The sequence below is a fragment of the Pyrus communis genome, chromosome 14 (genome assembly GCF_041283825.1).
Source record: "Pyrus communis isolate YQ-2024b chromosome 14, ASM4128382v1, whole genome shotgun sequence".
NCBI classification, from domain to species: Eukaryota; Viridiplantae; Streptophyta; class Magnoliopsida; order Rosales; family Rosaceae; genus Pyrus; species Pyrus communis.
Window position 1 is genome coordinate 6,453,689 of NC_142578.1, and position 11,513 is coordinate 6,465,201.

The following is an 11,513-nucleotide window of genomic DNA, read 5'->3' on the forward strand; positions in this document are numbered from 1 at the left end:
CTCGAAGAACCGATACGTGGGCATCCCTCATTGTTTTCAAAGCAAAAAGTGTTTTAACTTACGTAATAGCTAGCCATGCCCTAATTACTAGCTAATTGATACAATTCGTTCTTTAATTTACCTTGTCAAATCTGCATGCACGTCGCAGGGTCTAGGTAATATTCCACAGATTCTGCTATATTCCTAACTCTGATTTGATTGCCTTTCGCTTGATATATGTACATTGTGTGTGAATGATTAATTAGAAAAAATAAATAAATAAATTTAGAGAAATTTTTTTGTGTACTTAAAATACTCGTTATATTGTATATTTTAATATGTTATAATGTGAATATCCATATGATAAATATCTATCACATTTACTATATATCTATGAAAAAAAGTAAGGATTTTTATACGTTATAATATGAGTATACAATATGATATACACATAGCATATATCAATGAAAAAAAGTATACATATTATAATTTAAATAAATTATTACATCACGAGATCATGTTCTTGAAAATTAAACTCTCTCAATCCTCTTGGTCTTAGCTCTAGCTAGTGCTATATATCGCCTGTTTTAAATAAATATTTTAATTCTTCTGAATGCTATTGTGTTTGTAGGGAAACATCTGGTTTCAAATCACGCTGTTTGCTTCCTATATGATTGATCAATTATATACAGATATATAGCAAGAGCAATCCATTCTTCATGAGATTTTGAGTTTGATACGCAAAAATAAGCCACCTGCACAAGTCAAATGTTTACACGATTAATTAATTAATCATGCTAAAATCACGACCTTTTTCATTCCAAATTATTAGTACATGATTAGATCCGGTGAAATATAGAAAAAGTTGCTTTTACTTGCTGCATGCATGTGGATTTCAATGAGAGGTGTGTGCTCCTTTCTCTTCCATTCCTCTATCTGTATTAGTTATATCCTTGTTTTTTTCGCTCTTAATTCTTAATCGAGCAAGTCAGTGCTATGATTTTGGCTTTTGACTCTAGCCGTCAATATGCATATAATATTTACGGTAAACACGAGACACCTGCGGCCAACAAATTATCCCAAACTTGGGGTCCCCTCCAAGAATCCCATTATAATATCATAAAGATTAACAAAATTGCTTATATTTTATTGTATAGTTAACAATAAAAAATGTTCGAATGCTTGAACAACTGATACATATCCAATTCTCATAATATCCTTGTATAATTTAACAATAATACTATTTAATTTTCATTTGAGTGACAATATATAATGTTAAATTGTACTATTTTTTTTCTTTTAATTTTCTTTTAATTTTTTAGTATTGAAATTGAGATATTGATAGTGTATGCACTATGAGGTGTGTTCCAACTAAATGTTTGAGGGTCCAAGAGTTCCAATTCTCATAATATCCTTGTATAATTTAACAATAATACTATTTAATTTTCATTTGAGTGACAATATATAATGTTAAATTGTACTATTTTTTTTCTTTTAATTTTCTTTTAATTTTTTAGTATTGAAATTGAGATATTGATAGTGTATGCACTATGAGGTGTGTTCCAACTAAATGTTTGAGGGTCCAAGAGTGATTAATTAGCTTTAAGGTACACAAGGGGCCGTGAAGAATTATTGATGATGACCATATAGTCTCCAAAAGAAAAACCCGGATACAAACACTGTTTTAGAGATTTCATATGATCTGATTGTGGTTCAAATTTTAAATATGTGTTTATGGGGTGCATGATGCATGCATTATCTGTTTATCATTCTTTAGCTACATGGTTGCTTGAGAGTTATCAGAGAAGGGCTTTTGTCTCGTATTTGAAATGATCTTATGTTGTAGGATATCCCACTCACTTTGTTGGGTTAATAATTGGATAGATTTTTTTAATGTGCCGAAAACACGATTCGGTACACCAAGTGTTATAATATAAGTGGTTGGATACTTAAAAAAATCCAACTACTTGTAATATGATACTCAGTGTACTGAGTCGTGTTAAAATTTTCTCTAATGGTTGGATTAAGGCAGACATCCATATTATATAAAATGCCAACTATCAACCATGACGACCTCTTATCCTCTCAACTTTCTCTCTACCTTAGCTAGCTAGCTAGCTATGAACTTGATGATATTATCATGACGTGATCAATTTAATCATTGAATTAGTGCTTTTATAAATTATGTAGCTACAAGCCAACCTTATCTTCCAAGCACTACAAAAGGAAAACAAGATATCTACCATGGACCAATACGTTTAATCTTAAGAGACCAAGATATGTTTATTGTATAGATTGTGATGCGTTAATTAAGCATGCAATTATAAGATTTTACTTAAGTTTGCACTTTTTTTTTTTTTGGAAGGATGATTTAATTAATCTAAGTTTGCACTTTTTTTTTTTGGAAGGATGATTTAATTAATCTAAGCTATTGATCTAAATTAGATAACGGGCTGGATTGTAGGGGTGGGCATAAAAACCGCCAAACCGTAAAACCGCATCGAACCGTAAGAAAAAAAACCGAAAAAAACCGTGTTGACCGGAAAAATCAACTTTGAGTGAAAAACCGAACCGAACCGTTCAAACCGGTTCCGGTTTCGAATGACCAAGAACCGGCCGAACTGAACCGGACCGTTTTATTAATAATAAATAAATAAATTATATATGCACACACATGTCATGGTATAATAGGTTGAAAAATTGTGTACAGGAGCTGCTGCTTCTTGCTTGCTCTCTGAAGTCTGAAAACTTGCAATTTGTTTCATCATTTTTTTTGTTTGTTGACTGATTGACCAGTACATATGTATTTTAGTTGTCTCTTTTTGTTGACTTGGTGCCACTACCAAAGACATTTGCATTAAAAAAGATGTGTTGTATGCAACTTTATGTAATCAGTTTTAGAAGATGTATTTGAATGCATAATGATTTAATGTTCAAATAATTTATTATTAGGAACCGTAAACCGGCAAGAACCGAATCGGAACCGGTGTAGACCGAACCGTAATGTTCTAGCCATAAATTTAAGTGGAACTGCACCGAATCGAATCGTTAATATATTTCGGTTCCGGTTCCAATTTAGGAGTGGAACCGCACCGAACCGCGCCGTGCCCACCCCTACTGGATTGTAGAATCAAATTGAAAAGTGTAAATTTAGTAGCAACGTCAAACATTGTAGATTTTTGCCCATTACGTGTCATTTCGAAGAAAATGACATCACGAGCAAAATAACATTCTCCTTCATGATTTAGTCAAATCATATTTGCAATTTTAGGCGAATTATATTGTTTACTAGCCCTGAAACAACATTCAAATCCTTTATTTTTTAGGATATTTTTGGTATTAATTGTTATTTGAGTTTTTTTTTTTTTTTTTTTCCTCCTATTAGAATTACTAGAAGGGTAATGCTAGGGAGACTATATTTGAAGATAAAATTTACAAACTAAATGATGTGTCATCAATATAAATGAGCGCATTTATCAACACTTAAGTAATAATTCAGTCATCAACTTCTATGTCATTTAGGTCTCGTTTGGCATGCCGTATAAAGGATCATATAGTATAAATAATACAGTAGAAATTGTTTGGTGCTCATATGTACTAATTAAGCATCGGATAAATTAAATCGGTCCCACCATTTTAATACCTCTCACACCCGCTAAGTTATACTCCCCAAAACCTCCGTATAATTTAGTTGGGTCACAAATTCAACCTCTATGCTTGCATCGCAAAACCTCATCCAAGTATTCCTTCTCTCTTTCTCCCTCCCCAGCTCCGATCAACATCATACAAACAGAAAATCAGAGGTGGCAAACCTAGGCCATGCCGTCCCTATTCAAACATCCATGGTGGCGAATCGAACTAGAACTGGACAGCTGCGCCGCTCTAGAGCTGTCTTCTCCACCTAAATCAACTTGTTCTGAAAACCCGCATCGTCACCGCCCATGACCCACTGCTTCTCTATAACTGCTCGCACCATCATCTTGCATGCGAGTATGCCATTGCTATTATATCTTGAAACGATATCTCATGGTTGCGAACTATTGCTGCCTTGCACGAACCCAAACCCAAAAAACACAAAATCTATTGCGTTACCCCCACATTGTACCAGACCTAATTGCTTTGAACCATTGCAGACCACTAAACGCTGCCAAACAAATATCCTTGATTTACCCCTTTTTTCAAATTAGGTTTTGCTCTAATTTGGGGGCTTTTCATTTGCTTCCTATCGTGAAGATAGGATTAGCTTCCTATCAATTTTTTTTTTTTTGTTTTTTAAATTCAATTCAGTGCCAAACACAGTATAAAATAATACGGTCATTAGTCTGATTTGCACCAAATGCCCGACTAATTTAGTCAGTACTATCCAATGACTATTTATCTTATCTGATTAAAATAGACAGTATTGTTCGAGCTGCCAAGCAAGACCTTAGTTTACAAAAAGGGTAACGCTGGCACTACAAAAAAAATGAGCACTGCGCACAATAAATTATCTGTGCCCTTTGAGGACAAAAAGCACCAACAATTGTGCTCATAGACCAATAGCAACAGTGCAACTACTATCTTTGTGTTTGTGCCCTCTATGGGCATCACCATTGTTAAAAGGGACTGTTTGGTGCTCAAAGAGGCAGACACAAATAAAGGCTTTTTGTGTCCTTATTCTGACAACTTGTCAGATGACCATCTCCATCCATGTTTCCACTATTTTTGTTATTGTGCCCAGTAGGTTTTACTTAAAAAAATAAAAAAAATAAAAAAATAAAAAAAAAAAAGAAAAAAGAAAAAGAAATGTAAAATTTTGAAATAGAACCAAAAATTTAAAATTTTCATAAAATCAAAGATGGCAGTCTTGGCTGTAAAAAGCAATCCAATAGCAGAAATGGAATGTCTATAATGAAACTACATAAATATTCCTCATAAAGAACATGTTTACAAGTGTTCAAGATAAAAGACCAACAAAATAATGAGATTTTCCTATCAATGTATCCATGCATTCCTACATATAGCCACCCATAACTGATTTTACCCTTTTTCCCAGCTCGGTGGATTATGCAATCACCTTCCTGATTTCCAAACCAAAGGAAAAATGAAAAAGGGAAAGGATCACATATTTCCAGCGATGTTACCCAAACATCCAATCATCATTAAGAATTCATTAGCTTTACACATATCTGACAACAATAAGAGTTTCATTTTCTCTGACAAAAAAGAGAACATTTTACCATTGGTACAAGTAAATGTCCAATGTACCTTAACAAGACAAGGATGCAAATCCATATCGACACTGTGAACCATAATTGTAGAAGGAAGTTCATCCTCTTCCTGGAAAAGAAAGAAATTTAGTAAATATAAGTTTCATAAAAAGTAAAAAAATAGTTATTTTATAAATAATAAGAGCAAAACATTAATAGGACCTCTAATAATGTTGTATATATTTCAAGCAAATAAAAACCAAACTTATTAATGTATGGTACATTAACCACTTACAAAGATGAGAAATGGCACGAAGGTAAAGTACACCTCTACAATATAATATATTCCCATCAATCCTGTAAAAATATGTATAATCCAAAATCAAACATTATATACAAATAACAAGTCATTAAAAAAATAATAATAAATTGAAAAAACTTCTGTAATAACAGAAGCAAAATTTTCATCAAATGGATGAAGGCAAGGACCATGTCTTTCTGATCCAACGGACAAAGTCGAGCATACTAGAAAACAACAAGCAAAATGTGTGATGTTTAGGGGAACTAATGAACAAACATTGATATCTGAAACTACAAATGCCTTTGCCAAATCTACTACAAATTTGTACTCCTAAATCACAATCAATTAGTAAGGCACATGAAAATTCAGGGCATACAGATAATCAAGTTTGGCAGGAATCACGTGAGTCACAAAATTGAAATACATTGAGGTTTTTTTTTAATTATTCAATGCAGGGAGCCGGTTTTATACCCTCACAACCTCGTGTTCAACATACATAGTCAAAATCTTTCATAAGAATGCTAAATCAAGAAACGGGTAGGAGTTTTACTTTAGTCACTTTATAGCTCAAACATAATCCTAGTGGTGATGGTGTAGATTATTATAGTCACCTGAACGTCAACTAATACAGCTCATAACTATATTCAGATTGCATGTGCATGTCAAATCATAAAATCCTCATAGCAAAATCACAAAGAAATGGTATTATAGCAAGAACTGTTTTTCAGTCTCCAGATATTTTAATAGGTCACAGAGCGATGAACTGATGTCTCATGCAAATAACTTCTAAAGTCAACAGGTCACAAGTCCACCAAACCACATTGTTCGCAAGATACACATACCATCTTAAGGCAAAAATGCTTACTGCTTTTTAATCACTTTTATGCAGATTAAGTAAAACCAAAAGTCAAATACTGCACATATAGTAGTAAAAAACAGTCTCAACATTACTGGGTAAAAATTAGCATACCATCCAATGATGGGCACAGTGCCAACATGAAAAAGAACTGGCTTCCATTTGTATTCCGACCAGCATTCGCCATTGATAAGATGCCAGCTCCAATATGCTTCAACTCTTGTTTTATCTCGTCCTCAAACTTTCCCCTCAAACTCATTATACAAAACAAGTTCTTCACTATGGTCTCAAATCTAATTAAAATCGGGGGTAAAAAAAAAAAGAAGCAAATTTCAATACATTATGGGTAAATTCAAGGGAATTTATTTTTACCCATAAATGGATTCGCCACCCTTTCCTGCCCCGGTGGGATCACCACCTTGCCCTATGAAATCCTACCCCAATTCCAATTTAACCGTCAGTAATATATATATATATATATATATATATATATATCTAATATTTATATACACTACAAAACCAGAAAATATGAAACCTGGATGATTCTGTGAAATTACATTGTCGTAATATCCTCTGCGAGCGAGCCCGATGAAGTTCCTGCAAATCCTCGGCGAGTGTTTGTAATAAAGCTACTATTGTTAACGATTTGAAAACACAAATAATGTCAAAGATACAAACTTTATGGATTGAATTGTCCATTTGGTTACTGAGAAAGTGAAAGAAAATTGAAGGGAAAATTTGGGAAGAAGGAGAATTTACCTCGATGGTGAAGATGCCAATGGTGGTTTCTAGGGCGGCCTCCGGCGACCCTCCTTTTTTGCTTGCCCACATCTTTCTGACTCGAAGATTCTCCTTCACCAAATCCAAATCAATGTAGCTTGAAGAAGACAATAGTAGGAAATAAAATCAAATAGATCTATATATTTTTTGAAAATCAAATCAAATAAGAGAGAATTAGAGAGAGACTGAATCTGGGATTTGGGAATGTAGAGAGAGAATAAAGATGGACCGAATCTGGGAAGGTAAAGAGAGAAAGGGAGTCGGAGAGAGAGACAGAGGTGAGAGAAAGAGAGTCTGAGGGAGGCAGAGCAGAACATGAAAGTAAGGAGAAGGATAGATGAGAGAGAGGGAAAAAGAGATGAGAAAGAAGGAAGAGGAAAGAGAGATCATTTTTACCTCTTGCATCGAGGTCCAATTTCGACAGCCTTTACCGGAAATTGGCAGGAAAGCCTACGATCACCGTTGCTTAGATGCGAAATTGAGGAAATTTGGCGAAGAATTTAGAGAAACAAACTTGGGAGTTGGAAAGAGGACGACAAGAGGATTTTAGAGGTATAATTAGACGGTCGTTAGTGACGGGTAGACAACGGCTTTGTTGCGTGAAAGAGGAAGGAGAGGGGGAGGGAGGAAGAATTGAAGATTGCTGAAGAGGACGAGGAGTAGAGTTTAAGAGGGGGAGAGAGAGGAAAGGCGTCGACTAGTTAAATAGACACGAAAACCTACTTTTAATTTAAATATATTACATCCGAGAGCACGAAAACTTTTATTGTGCTTTTGTAAATTCATACTCAAACCTCATTTCTGACATTTAAAGGTGACACATGCAAGTAGGCACAAATACACTTCATTTTCGGCACAAACCAGTGTTCCTTTTGCTTAGCGAGCACATATAAAATAGTTTTGTGTTCAGTGATACTCAAAATGCACAGATATGTATTTGTGCTCAATGAAATTGAAAGGGACACAAATCAATTGTGTTCTTGGCCCATTTTTCTTGTAGTGTAGTGAAACTAAATTTGTATACAAAATTTTGAAAACTAAAGGACATGTAAGTTGATGATTGGTTTATTACTTAAGTATTGATAAACATGATCATTCCTACTGGTAACACATCATTTAGTTTACAAATTTTATCTCCAAATTTATTCTCTCTACTCCCTAGCATTTCCCTTCCTAAAAACCCTAGGGTTGTAGTCGACTAGAGATACATTCTTTGTTGCGTTAGCTTTCATATTATTCAATAAAAAACTTTGCGGTTTTCTCATATCTTCAAGTGAAATTGAAATTCTTATGCTTTAAGTACTATGGGTCATTCATAATAACATATTTAACTCGTTATATATGAGATTCTAAAAGCTTTCATCTACAAATATAGATAAATATACTAAATATTCTTGTTATACCAGGGCCAAGGAGGCCAATTGGTCAAACATGACATTTGACTATTTTTAACCCGATAAAAAATGGTTGATATTACAAATATGATAGCATTATACCGAAGCCTATGTTGCTCGTTTTGTCAATTGTTAACATACTGGTTCTATGGTGTAGTGGTTAGCACTCTGGACTTTGAATCCAGCGACCTGGGTTCGACTCCCGGTAGGACCTGGTTTTTATTCCTTACTTTTTTTTTTTTTCGTATATGTACCTTGGAAGGCCCCACGTGGAAAATCCCTTGGTGCGATAACTTGGTTTGTAGTCTGCTTCTGCAGCTGGCGCTACTGTACGCTATCCATCTGTTTATAGCACTCTGGAAAAAGAAGAAAACGCGATGGAAGCTACACCGGCCGTTCCATCCACAGAAACTATTGTCGGTGACTCCACTCGGTGCGGTCGGTTTCGGTGGCGTAGTAAAACTACTACGACGGACGAGAGAGATCGGATGAACCTCTTTCAACATTAAGAAGAAAAGTATCTAGATTAGCTAGTTAGTGTACTTTATTGAACACGATTAGAGGGAAACATATTTCATATGTATAATATCATGCTAATCCCTAAACCCTATTACGTTCTGTGTTACGAAAAGGTTTGCTCATATTTTCCTTCTTAAGAGGGTGATAACACATATGATGAGAAAACAAATCAACCAAATCATAGAGGAATCAAACAAAAGTCTTTCGTATTTCATAATCTTTTTTCGGTTGGAAAATTCATTGGATTTAGGAACTACATTCAGACATTTTTTAATGTGAAAACAGAGACGGTTTTCCTAATTTCTATAGGATTATTCATGAAAACAATTTTCATTTCACAAAGCAAACTTTTCTTACAATTCAACTGGAATTCCTAATTACCAAAGAGCTGCTACCAAAAAGAGTTGCCCTAGTTTGTTGCATCAGACTGTTGGGATGTACTCAAAGAGTCTTCTTCAGCTGTCGTAGGAGAAAACAAGAAAGGCTTGGGTGCAATCTCCAAGGATTGAAGGGGTCCTTCCAATACTCCACCACTTAGCTCATCGATGGCCGATCGGACCACTTGCTTATTACCAACATCTTTCTTGCTATTTCATTTTCCTCCTCAGTGATCGATAGCCCCAAAAACATTCTTATTGTTCTCTAACTCTAGATCTGTATGCACGTAATGCAGAAACATTTTGCTCGTATGTGACACTCCGGAATCCAAATTCTTTCTTGCTCCAACCATTTCAAGAACCAGCATTCCGTAGCTGTACACGTGTGAGACACTCTTCCAAAGTACCGACTAAATAATTCTGGTCGGATGTCATGTATCCAGCAGTTCCTCTTGTGCCTAACATCGACACAATGCCCTCCTTCGGTTTGCATAGTTTGGCAAGGCCAAAGTACGCAATTTTAGGGCAAAAATCTTTGTATAAAAGAGTGTTCTGTGGGTTCATGTCAAAATGTAAAATCATTGTGTTACAACCACGGTGTAAGTATTCTAGTTCTCGTGCAATGCCGACTGCAATTTCGGCTGCAATTTCGGATAATGTCTGCAACCTAAGCGACGATTAATAAGAGTTCAAATTTATTCATTTAATCTATCAATGCAAATAACCTAATGCTTGGTAATTGCATGAGCAGCCAGATCTTTGCAAAAGCAACTGAATCCACCAGTACAAGTGCTAATCCCACACTTCCCTCCTGACTCCTCACAAATGTTCAACAACCCTAATTTCCAATTCAAAACCCTCGTCTATAGCATATTCGATACTCACTTCAGTAGCCTCAAAAGCTCCAGCAGCAGTTGTCAAAACCGGAAAATTGACCCTATTTGTGCAGTTGCCATTAGCAGGATCAGCTACGGTACTTGTGACACGCGAAACAGTGATGTCACGGTTGTCTATTTGCAACGAGGATCAATTGCTGGGTAATCAGTGATACGATTTGTACTAGTATTGCAACCGTAGTAAAAGATCACGTTTGTAGCCCAGCAGTACAATCAAAAAGAGAGAAGTTGATGCTGGTGTTAACGGAAGTAGGAGGACGGATAGTTGTCCAACAGTCCTGCCGAGCAACTGTAATATATACTTGGAATACTAGAGTTGGTTTCAAGAACTATGTAGTTAATATCCATCATGTTGGTGATCACGGGGGCATTGCCTTGGCATTGGAGCTCGAACCCAGGTTGACACAGTAAAAGGGTCTGCCCACATCCCAAAAGGGTTATGAGATGTCTTTGGTGCTCCACAGTTAATAGCATCGCTGTAGTTTGAGTATGCTTGATCATTTGCACACAGACATAATTTTTTTTTTCAATATATATATTTGTTGAGCCAAAATTTCAGTTCTCGACCTTTGAAATATTCAACAACTATATATGCTTGAACAAAAATTAAAAAAAGCCATACGTTTATTCAAGTATGAGGCTTTCTGGTTTAAAGATACTGAGTGTAAGGAAATTCTCAGGTCTTGCTGGGGGAAGACGTGTGAAGGTGGGTGGCTGGAAAAATGGCAAAGAAAGATTAATGCATGTCCCAGTCAGTTGTTGAATTGGAGTAAAATGAAATTCCGTCAGAGGGGGTTACAAATTGAAGCTCTTGTGCATCAGCCGGACGACCTACAAATGAATTGGAAGGACAACTTTGAAAAAATCAAATCTTTGTCTATTCATATTGATCAACTTTGGGAGCAGGAGGAAAGATACTAGCAGGAGGAAAGATCTAGGATGAAATGGCTGCGTGAAGGAGATGCCAACACTGCTTTTTTCCACCAATCCACAATTCAACGAAGAAGGCAGAATAGTTTCGTAAAAATAAAAGATAGTGATGGCAGATGGACTGATAACCTGAATAGGGTAAGAACCACGATGGAGGATCACTTTATTAAGTTATTCACTTCAGAGGGTCCGAGAGATTGGGGTTTGACAGTGGAAAGCATCGACCATTTGGTCACTCGTGAGATGAATTCTAGTTTAACATGCTCGATTGAGGATCAAGAAATAAAAGAGG

General features: G+C 35.6%; 1 long non-coding RNA gene, 1 other non-coding gene and 1 pseudogene across 2 annotated transcripts; 1 reads left to right on the top strand and 2 right to left on the bottom strand.

Moving 5' to 3' along the window:
- Positions 1 to 6,415: 6,415 nt before the first annotated feature.
- Positions 6,416 to 7,030, bottom strand: LOC148691146 (uncharacterized). The gene is made up of 3 exons (XR_015955869.1): positions 6,861 to 7,030; positions 6,698 to 6,759; positions 6,416 to 6,573 (listed from the first exon to the last, which is right to left on the bottom strand). It is a non-coding gene; the product is annotated as an uncharacterized LOC148691146 (long non-coding RNA).
- Positions 7,031 to 8,641: 1,611 nt separating this feature from the next.
- On the top strand, positions 8,642 to 8,713 carry TRNAQ-UUG (transfer RNA glutamine (anticodon UUG)). Its single transcript has one exon. It is a non-coding gene; the product is annotated as a tRNA-Gln (tRNA).
- Positions 8,714 to 9,427: 714 nt separating this feature from the next.
- Positions 9,428 to 10,805, bottom strand: LOC137712315 (LEAF RUST 10 DISEASE-RESISTANCE LOCUS RECEPTOR-LIKE PROTEIN KINASE-like 2.5; annotated as a pseudogene).
- Between the last annotated feature and the right edge of the window lie 708 nt (positions 10,806 to 11,513).